This window comes from Trachurus japonicus, chromosome 23 (genome assembly GCF_045865225.1).
Source record: "Trachurus japonicus isolate A0001 chromosome 23, Traja_1.0".
Classification (NCBI taxonomy): domain Eukaryota; kingdom Metazoa; phylum Chordata; class Actinopteri; order Carangiformes; family Carangidae; genus Trachurus; species Trachurus japonicus.
Window position 1 is genome coordinate 15,466,177 of NC_140929.1, and position 12,054 is coordinate 15,478,230.

Below are 12,054 nucleotides of genomic sequence, written 5' to 3' on the forward strand. Positions count from 1 at the left end.
GCTAGCTGTTTACCATGCCAACTCCAGTCGAAGAAAAGAGTTGTGTTGACGTCAAACTACTTTTCACTGTTCATGCTAATGTTACACTATATTAGCCTCGTAAACCAGCCTCTCACGGAAATGCATTTCATTTCATTTCTCGGGAGAGTCTGGCCTCATCCCCGCTCTAAACGTTTGGGCTGGGCGGGAGTAGTAGCAAAGACGGTTTAATATCTTTGGTAGTAGCGTTGACAGACAACCCCATTCAGCCAATTAGCAAGTTGGTGTAGTGACGGGGCTTTGCACCAGTCGGTCCCTGATTGCCCAACGTGCTGTGTCAATCACAGCGGGCGAAGCTGATTGGCTCGGCCTTCTGAGGGTTTCAGTCCAAACGCTTAGAATGGGGATGAGGCCAGACTCTCCCTCGGAATGAAATGAAATGCACTTCCGCGAGAGGCTGGTTTACGAGGCTAACACTATATAGCAATACAGCATAAATATAATTATATACTGACTAGATGCCGCCAGTGTACGTCAATAGCGCCGCCATCTTGGGACAGGGTTTCTGACCATAGACATACGTTTGACAAGCAGTCAGACCCAGTCAGACCCTTGTAGAACAAATTTCAGTGTATTTATGCATGTGGGGTGTCTGAGTAGGCCTATGTAAGTGTATGTTTAATATTTTTTGTTGTTGTTGTATCATAACATTTATAATAAACCAAACGGCTTGAAAATTGGTTGAATATTCAGTGAGTTAGGGCAACTTTAATGGTTGATAGACCTCTGCCTCTGTTGACTAATGCAGCAAGTAGACACGGCTTCCCCCGACCCAAGATGGCGGCCGCGTTGACGTATCGTTCCAATGGACAGCAGCGTCAGAGGCAGCATCTATTTGTATATATCTATGTCAATACAGGAAGTAGTGATTTACTTCCACTGTGTTTTGTTCATGCTGTGAAGCCCTTTTCTGTGTTTTGCTAACTGTAATTGTTCCTTCACCTGGGAAGTGAACACAATAGAAATCACAGTGCGCTGTTCACTGTAGCCTAATCCCCTCAAAGGCCTGCTAATTCTCATTTTTAGCATGATATATAGCAGGGGGCTATTGTTTTGTTTGTCTTGAATTTTTGAAGTTTGTTGATCAGTGCCAGAAACTTAGGCATTTTATTCCCATGTGCTGCTATTTTTAAAATGGTTCGGTACAGCCTGTACTGTACTGTACTCTCTTCTCTGGATCCACAGTCACTAGCCCCACCCACTGGCGTGCCGGTACACACCCAGTCAACTGGCCAGACAACAATAAGATGCAACACATGATAAGCATGGACCAGAACCTGAGATAAACAACAACAAAGTTGAATAGCTTTTGATATCACTGTTGGACACCAGCGTTCTTCTGCAATGTCCCTGAGGCGTCGCAATTTATATTAGTGACTTACAAGTTTGAGTATTTTCAGTATTTTCAAAATGAAATCAAAGAGAAATTTTATTTTTACTTTTATTTTGTGTGTCTTTAACATGAAGCATATGGTAAGTAATAGCCTATATAAACCACAATAAGGGTTTAAATGTCCTAACCTGAGCTAACCAGCTACAACATGCTATTCAAATCAGACATAATCTAGCATTTAAATAGATAATGATATAAACTGTCATCTTGCCAATCAGCAACGTAACAAATAACACTGATTGCACACTTCTTCTACCACAGGCGATAGAAAATGTGACACACAGGAATGCAGGTGTTCTGCCTTGTTACCGTGGGAACATCCAGCTGCTGTATGATTTACAAGGGTCTTATCTTTTTGAAGAGATCATAACAGTGTGATTGCCAAAAAAAAGTAAATGTAGTGTGAAAAGATGACCCGAGGTGGTCTGGCATTAATGATAAACAAATAAACAAGCACCTTCACAGGACTGTGACATTCCTCTGCAGTGATTAACATTTGATTTTCACCTGCTGCTGTGTTTAGTTTGAGATTTGCAGACACAACACAACACTGTAGTCTAGTGTACACACACACAAACAGATCCAGACATTTTTTATCTGAGCTCTGCCTTGCAAAACAACAGATTAAAGCAATTCCACTGCACATTGTTGCCTTGTCAAACAAGATTCATGTTGTACTCGTTTGGCAAGGACATATTCGTGTCATGCAGGCATGATATTCACTGTGCACACAACACACCCATCACTTTCCTGTCAGTAAGTGTATATTTTTCTGAATTGTGAAAATCAGAGGAGCAACACGCCCTGGAGCATATGGTAAATCCCATGGCTGCCTCTTATGGGGACTAAAAATGTTTGCACATGCAATCTGTATAAGTACAAGAATATTTTTTTTCCACGTTAGGCCTCCGTAGCGAGCGTGCAGCCGACGGTGGAAAAGCCTTCAAATGGAATTATATTAACCACCTGTTCCTGATCCGGAGGCATTAATGGACGAGTGGAAGTCGCGTGTGCAGCCTGCGGTTCAGACATGGTAAAGAAATAGTCAAAGACCTACACCCTTCTCCTTGGGCACATAAAACAGAGACAAGTCCAGGCACGACACAGACAGGGGAGGAGGCAGGATGTGTGTGTGTGTGTTTGTGTGTGTGTGTGTCACTGAAAGGAGTGAAGTAAGGGCAGACATATAGAAAAAACAGTATTCATCAGTTGCCTGGTGATTAAAGTTGTTTACACCATACTGAGCACTTGAGAAGCCTGAGTTAATAATATCAATACTTAATAAAGAAATTAAAGTCATGGGAAAAAAACACATTGGAGTCATTTGCATTTTTTCATCTCACACATGTTCAGTTTTTAATTCTTCATTTCATTTTTATTCCTCGACTTCTTCAAACACTCTGTTTTTTTCATGCGTATTCATATTTCAAATTCAACCCCAGCCCAAGTCAAAGCTGCAGTAGCGAAATGCCCTAAAAAGCTCTTGCAGAATGCAAACACAGCTAAAAACAAGTAACATGAGCTCCAAAGAGACATAGATGACGACTGAGAGACAGCGATTCAGATGGAGATGCTCCGAATTATTGCAGCATTAAGTGTAACCACCTCAATAACCACCCCAATATATTCCTTATACTTTTCATCCTCCTCTCCCTCCCCTCTTCCTCTCATTACGTCTGGAGCCACAGACTGGGATCAGTTACAGCTCGTTTGGAAAAGCCTCAGATGACTTCAGGTAAACGCATTCAGCACAGATCTTCAGAAGTGCAGTCACTTTCTTCTTCTACCTCCTCACCAGTCATCTGACAGATAAGAATTTCAAATGTCCGGGGCGTCGTTTAGCTCAGTTGGTAGAGCAGACGCCCCATATGCAGAGGCTGTGGTCCTCGCTGCAGCTGGCCCTGTATCGAATCCTGACTCAGGTGGCCCTTTGCTGCATGTAATTTCCCCTCTCTCTGCCTCCCATTTCCTGTCTTTCTCTCGACTATACTATCGAATAAAGGTGAAAAAGCCCCAAAATTAAAAAGAATTTCAAATGTCCAACCTGAGATGTTGTTTGGCAAAAATGTACAGCCAGCGTTGCAGGGTGGTCTTATTTAAATGCTGATTTTGTTCCATCATTTCCATTTTGTCAACAAATGTCATGAAAAGACCAAAACTCTCTTTTGACCGTTTCAAAGTTCACTCATTTCCTACACTAGCAAACATTACCCAAAGGGACTACTTTCAGTGTATTAATACACAATGACTGCTTTCTTGACTCTGTACTGTAGCCGGTTACAGAGTGTGGTTCACTGATGTGTTTTTACACATCATACAACCACATAGGCAATTTTTTTTCGGTCTCATACAATCCCCATAAGTCTAGTGCACCAGTCTTGTTGTGATTGAGCCATCCAGTCACTACAACCTCCTCCTGATGGACTCTCATGGTCTTTATGCTGCTACATCACCACACTTCTCCCTCTTCTCCTGCCATAATCACTACGGCCACTAGATGTCACCTTGGAAAAAAATCGTAACTCTGGGTCATAAGAAGCTGCTTCACAAACGGCCTGTGGGCTCATCGTCTTGTTTTCCATGCTTTATCAAGCTTCAGCTTCAGCGACAATATCAGCCTCTTTAAAACCAGTGGACCAGTGTGTTTCTGCATGTTTTATCGCACGTAGTATTAGAATAATTGCTCCGCGACTTTCCAGACTCTTCTGTTCTCCTCCTCTACATCAACAAAAATCCAGCTACAAAGGATTAACACACTCTCCTCCCTTCTACATCATGCCTTCTCATCCCTGTTTATTTGCGTTTTGATCCAACAACCAAACAAAACAAAGGCTCTTTGATGAAGCTCGGCGCTCCACCCTGCAGATTATACGATCAAGGAGCCACAGACACATACAATAACACATGACAGGCCCTGTCCGAAGTGACTTCCTCATCTGCTCTGTCATTATCTGGGGCGAAATTAAACCTTTTGAAGACTTATTTGCAAAACCTGGCTCACGCTCATTTGATTCTCCTTGAACGTCTCTTTATTGTTTATGCATCATACAAACTGCTCTGTAGGTGTGGTTCTTTGTCTGTATGTGCTACTGTCACTAACCCACTTATTTAATGTCAAACAAGTCCCCGTGTTACCTGAGCGAATGATATTTGAGTTAGCTACGTGCTGAAGCTGAAGGGTAATAACTAGAAGCAGAATTACTGAAGCTTAAATGAGCACAAGATGAGGGAGAATTCAAAGAGGAATGTTTTCTTTACCTGATGACCTCACCGCAGCACGGGAGGCATTAGGCTAAGAGGGCATAGATCATTTTGTGTGTGTGTGTGTGTGTGTGGACTTATGACTCCGCACGACTGCGCTGTTTGCTCTCAGTTCTTTCTTTAAGCAGAGTTTCGGTGACATCATTCATCAAACAGGGCTCTTGCTTGCTCAGACTACAGGACTCAGACACCAAGTCTCGTGTTTGCTTTGTTTTTCACCCGCTGGTCTGTATATGTGGGATGATGAGTTCATTCCCAGTCTGCTGTGTGTGTAAGTGTATATGTCTGTGTGCATGTGTGTTTAACTCAGTTGTGTTTCAGGATTTCCTTTTGTACATTTGAGAAGGAAAAAAATCTTAATGCAACACAATGCAATCCTAAATGCAATCTACTTTTGGAGTTCATATGAGATTTGTCTCGACAAACAATCCAGCAATGTTTGTATATGACAACACACCCTGTTTGTATAATTTATTGACAAAGTAATAAACTGATGTTCTGACATCTACGCTCTGTTAAAATGTCGTCTAATTGCATCTAGTTTCATCGGAACTAAGGAACATGTTCCCATTGCAGCAGGGGAGTGGCAGTGGCATTTTCATGGCTGCAGGCATGCTTGGGGTGTTAAAAGCAGATAACAATCGCGTCTGTGTCTGAACCAGTTTTTATTATTTTTTATATTCAAGTGAAATTTCTGGATATTTTTAAAGTACCGGGGTCGCGGTGTACACTATGATGATCCATGAAATAGCCTCATGTGTGGGCTTCATATCTGGGTGTGTGCTTGTGTAAAAGAGTTTTTGTTCATTGTGAGAAGGCAGTTCGCTTGACAATCGCTTAGAGCCAAGAAATAGTCAGGCTGTAAAACAGCAAATTGTTCTTTTACACTTAATTTTGTATGGATTAAAACAAAACATACTTTGTTCATTGAGTGAGTTAAGCTACTTGATAGATTTTCATGCAGGTTAGCTATTTCCCTCTGTTCCCAGACTCTGTGCTAAGCTACGCCAGCCTTATTCTGAAGGGACAGAGTGGTGCTCCAAAAATTCTGTAAGTGTATTTCCCAAAACGTCAGACTTAGTCTTTAACTTAACCTTCAGCGATCTCTTTAAGACTCTGCATAAGCTGCCAGTTCCCATAACTATGCTATTTACAGTCCGCAAGTAAAGTAAATTTCCTGAATAAACTCTTAAAACAATGTGAAATCCACCAACAGCCACTATTTTGCCCTATTACATCATGTTGTTCTCCCACAGTGCGCTAGTCCATGGTGAGTCACCGCACTATCAATGAGCCACAGGTGAGGAAAAACCCCACAGCAGATAAAAAAAGTTGCACTTTGCGCTATTTGCCTGCATGAAAATAAACCATACATGATTAGTTTTAAAATTACGCACGGAAAATAAGTGTTTATAATCAGACCTCCCATGGGGCAACGTGTGCGCAGTGCACTTTTCTCAGCTCTCTCGGCTCAGCTTTGATTACAGTGTAAACATGAATAACTGCATGTTTGTGTATTTTGCAACGTGAACCACCTCATCCAAAGACCTGTGTGAGTTCATGCGAGGTATTTCCCAAATTAATTTTAGCTTCAAAAGAGTTGGTGTAAAAGCAGAGGCCCAGATATGAGATTTTATACAATTTCCTTTTTCTTTTCTTTTTTATGTTTGTTTGTTTACCTACAGTACATGCAGAGTGTGGCAGGTGCTGGGCAGCGGTGCAGGGCCAGGCCACCCTGGCTGCAGAATACAGAGTGTGAAGTGTGAACTGGCTCTCCTGGGAAAGGCTGCTGCATATTCAAGGAGTTTGAATGAGGCACTGAGCCCGTGTGTGTGTGTATGTGTGTGTGTGTGTGTGTGTGTGTGTGTGTGCATGCAACCTGTCATCAGCACTGATGAATGATTGAGTACATAAGCCCGCTCGCACGCCACATCTCAAACAAGCCTGCATGTATTCGTGTGTGTGACACACCGACTGAGTAACGCTGGTAGTAACCAAACAATGCAGCTCTGCTCACACCCTATTAAGCTGTCATGGTGCAACCATTGAACTTAACCCTATAATCTTTACCTTAATGGGAGTCTTTTTTTACAGGAAACTGTGTGCTGCTGACACTCCACACACACACACATACACATACACACCCGTCGCACACACAGAGTAAGCAAACACTATATGACATCTACATTCAGGAACACAAAGCAAATACACTCAAACACACATCCCAGTCCACTCCTCTCAATACAAAAACCACTGTGCACAAACTACACAATGCCATCCACTAAATATACCCACGTGTGCTTTTCTTTCCTGTGACCTCAGCTGTGAGTTCATTCTTCCCCTCGCACATATGGAGCCCTGGCACCGGCTCAGCTCTCGGCTGCTGCCCTGCTACTATCAGCACATTTTTAATTGCCTGGCTTTAGAATATAACAGCCTCTCTGATGACAGCACGCTTGTTTATTTTTATATGCAACCATAAAGGCCCCAATAGTCTGAGCCATATAAGGTATATATGATGTTTTTCTCCCTAGCACTTTTATTTTTAGCCGTGTACAAACAACTACTACAAGTAACTAAGGAGTTCCCCTGCTTTGGGATATGCTGCTGTTATGGAAGGGAAATCTTTAATGATCTTTGTTTAGTGGCAAATCTGACCTGTGATCTGTGATCATAGATATGATTCCAGTGGACTGAGGTAATAATAATAAAAAAAAAGGGGTTAATGACCTCACCGTTTGATGGCAGTTTATTTTTGAGTTTCTGTTTGGCCCAAATAAACAGAATACACAGCAATATTGTGAATATTACCATGGAAGCAAGGCCTTGTGAGATAAACGGGATGAGATGAATGAACGCCTCAGTCTCACAGTATACCACAATCATGGGCATGAAATATTAAGAAATTCAGAGATGGGCAGAAAAAATATGTACCAAGGCTAAGAGATGTAAAATATGGCAGCCAATAGTAAATAATATAGTGTTGGAGATACGACATGGGAAGAAAGAACTACTTTGCCTTCAAGACAGATTTTGGAAGACATGTGAATCCAAAAAATCAGTTCCTGGCTGGATTTTAGCCTACATGCCTGAAACCATTCTCCTCTCATCACACGACATCAGTGTGAATAACTCGACTAAAACCACTGTTCAGTTGGTAGATGGAAGCTAGTGAGCAAAAATATTAATTGACAACCTATATTTTTCACAATCAAAAAAAAAAAAAGAATGAATCTTTGAAACTCAGTTATCAGTTACCGGTAAGTCATTACACAGGTAGCTCCTAGGGTGCTTGGTTAGCAGGCACATCTTAGATTAGAGAGGTTGGATTGGTTCTGAATTTTCCTACACACCAAAATGGCAACAGCTCTGGAGAAAAAAAAAAGATTAAAGACAATGTATGAAGCAAAACGGGACATGTGTCACTGATTAAAACTAGACTAAAACCAGCAAAACTCAAAAGACTAATGCACATTTTCATTGAATAATTAATGCAAACCAGAAATAGTTGCCAACGGTAACCGACCACGCCCTGCTTATTAGGCCTACTACAACAACCACCTCGTCACACTGGTTCTGCAGCGTTTTACGCAGAAGTGTCTCAATTTTCGTGGTTCAAGGTATAAGGGCAGCCAGGAATGAAGCTGCTGTTGTTGTGTCTCACAATTAGACTGCATAAACTGTCCTGTCTGGCACAGCTAGATAAACTTACACCATATTAAATTAAATGGTGCATGGATAAGTGATATTTAGGGATGCAAACAGTACACCAAGCTCAGGAGAATTAATTTGCCTGAAAAAAAAGAGTTGTTTTGGTTTAGTAAAACGCTAGCTAGTTTCGTAAACTCTAGCCATCATTACATTTAGATGTAGCTGTCGTTGACGTCAGGGTTCTGGGACTACTTCTTTAACTTTTAACTCTACACCTACAATATAAGGGCCACCATAATGTTAATGTTAGCCAAACAGTGGTTTCATTTTCTTTATCGTAAGATAGAGCAAATAGCCTACTGTTCAAACAATGACTAACTTGCTGTTGGAACACGGGGCTGATTCTGTTGTAGGCTACTCATATTGAATTTACCTACATTAAAACAGAGTAGGCTAGTTAGCCTACATTAAGTTTAACTGAAACCACCTCAAAAAGGAAAAAAAAAACTGTATTATTGTTTTGACCCCCAGATCTGATGTTATGGTGATGGATGGACCATCATAAGGCACTGTACGCGCACTATGAGCCTTGCCTACCGATACCTAGCTAGCCAGTAAGTAAGTCATTCTTTAGAAATGAAACCTGTTAGCTATTGGCTGTGGAGATGGGGACAATAGAGGGTGTGAACTGAACATCAGCTGATGGTCATTAAAACACATGGCTTGAAAAAAAAAGAGTAGCTGTCACACCTTTCTGACAAAGGAAATGCTTCATAAGTTAAACTCGTGATGCCGTAGTTTCTTGTTTGTCACGTTGGTCCTGTGGCTTGACAAGTTTTTCTTTCATTTCTTTGGACACCCATCCCTTTCCCTTCCTCTCAAAATATCACAAGATTTCATCTCGGAAAGTCCCCTGGCCCAACCCTAAAAAGAAAAATCACCTTGAGCTTTTTTTAAATTAGTCATCATATAGGCTACATATATAATAGATGTGTCATCTCAGGGCTTGTGGCTGTTGGGCTGTGCAGGAATAATTGCACCTTTATCATCATTAACCCTTTTTAAATTACACCGTCCCACCCGTGGCATACATCGACCTTGGCAGAGCTACATAAGGTGTGTTTTGGTCTCTCCCGGACTCAGTCTTCGCACAACCATGACAAATTGTACATTGTTTGAACGCTCCAAGTCTCCTGATTTTATCTGTGAAAAGCATTTTAGGATAGCTACCCATATCACTGCAACAGCTGCTGCTGACACAGAACCAGCTCAGACTTGTGGCTATGTATCCAAAGTGTTTTCCACACAAAAGGTACAGCTATGGGCCTGATATTCCCTTTTTTTTTCTTTTTTTTTTGCCAAAAATACGCAAGGCATAAAGAAAAACCTCACCTTTGTACAATTTCTGCCAGAGTTGATGAACAATGTATTTAATAATTTGAGTATATTATTTCAGGCTTGTGCACCTGGTGACAGGTCAGGACACACCCTCATTCACATCTGATGCAGTGTAAATACATAAATGACACATAAATCTTACTCTGTACACAGCACAATCACTGAGCAGTCAATCAATTGTATTTAAACAAAGATATTTTCCCACAACTTGATAAGCATCCAAAAAACAAATCCAATAAGTATTAATAGTGTTTGCTAACTCTGAAAGGAGAAGTCCCTTGGTAACAGAATACAAATGACAGACAAACCATCAGAGAGACTCATCCACATAGCCTACATGTTATTCACATCGCACCAGGCCAAAAAGCTGTAGCCAAAGAGTAATGTGAGTAAAGTTCACTCAGGTTATTTCAAGATTGTTGTGGTGGGATGCAAATGCCTTAAATTCTGTGGTCTATTTTGAACGACGTCTCTGAATGTGTACAGTATTTACAGTATAGTATGTCCTCTGTTCAACTTCTCGTGCTGTCAGTTTTCATTCAGTCATATTTTGTGTGCGTGAATGCATTCAAACAATATGAAATACAGGATGAAGCTGTGCCCAAATATGGTGAAGGCTGAATCACTACGCAGAAACGCATTAGCAAAAACAGAACTGGGATAACGGCCAAGTCACGCCACCAGAAAAGGTGTGACCCTCCCAGAGGATCAATCAGAGGGCGTATTGCATCAGCTGATCCAGAGCTGTCACTTTTTTTTTTTTTTTTTTGACCCAGAAAGCAAGTCAGGCAACATTTCATTTGTTGGCAACCTGTTCAGATAAACTTGCAACTTGCTTGTGTACATTTTAGTTTTGATGCCGTGATGAGGTCGGTGTTTGTCATGGTGATTTGCCTCTTGGCCTTCCCCATAAGAGGTTGTAGCACTCTTGTAATAAAGTCATTCCCTTTATATAGGCCTCCAAGTGGGAATCAGTTCAGCAACATGTTTTATGTGGAAGAGCAAATCAAACAAGTAAAACCCTTGATGCACTGCCATCTCTGTCGTAGTTTAAACATCTTTTCAATTATCTTTTGTTCGCACAAGCGCAACAATCTGGCGTCCCCACTCCCCATCACTGAAAAGAGAGACTGTAATGATGTGTCACATAACAGAAGAGGGTCAATCCAGGTCAAGTGTAAGCACAGTAACAACGCCAAAAAGTGTTACACAGGCCTGGCATTGGACCTGTCCTGCATCACGCACCATGTTTTTTTTTTGTTTTTTTTTAAGAATTGGCAATAAATTCTCCTCAGTGCACTAAACACATTCAGCCATGATAGTTTGAGTTGTACTGTTCCTTTTATATATACACTCACTGTCCTGGCTGGAGTTTGTGGCATTACCATGATATAAAAAAAGCTGTGAAATTACAACTGGTACTACAAGCCGGTGGTTAAACTGACTCATTAACACCTACCAGTGTGCAGCACACTGTGGCAGGGTCAGGGCATCCCACTCCCTTATGTGATTTCACGGGCCACTGTGGAAAAATGGGTGTGGGTTCAAATACTTCCTTTCTCCTCAGTATATTTGTCCTTGTGTGAAATATCCGCATATAAACGTAGCAAAATAAATAAAAATAAAAGGGGCACAGTGAAAAACTGAGTCATGGTTTGAGGAGGATCTCTTGCTTTCCTAAACATAACAAACACATTTCACCAAACACAGAATTAAGAACTGTTCTTTATCAGCGACACATGCTGCTGTTCTCTGATGTTGTAAAACCTGACTCTGAGATTTACGTATAGTGAGAACAAGGTTGTTTTCGAAACCTGCATCAATCTTATAGAAATAGTTTGTGGAGTCGCAGCTATTCCTGGAATCCTGTGTCCGACATGCACTCATGGGACGAGGCTGACTGCAGACCAGAGAGAGGAGCAGCAGCTGGGGGAAGATCTGACATGACAATGACAATCAAATTTGCATCATCACACTAAACTCTCAGTCGCCTGTTGACTTGACAGTTAAAACTGGACTTCATAACTACAACACACACACACAAGAAGAGATAGAGAGAGAGAGAGAGAGAGAGAGGAGGGCATGCGACATGAGGAGTGCTCCCTATACTTAGTGAACTTCTGGCGTTTTAATGGGCCTGACGTAGTTCCATGCTGCGGTCTGAGGTCGCTCCACCATCATCTATTTTCCCTCAGAAACTAAGAGTTGGAAAAAAGCACAGAGCATTTAACCAGGCTAAAAATGTATCTGATGGCAGCCACCATTGGCTGAAAATAGCCCTTGAAGGGTATTATTATCATTAATGAGGGATA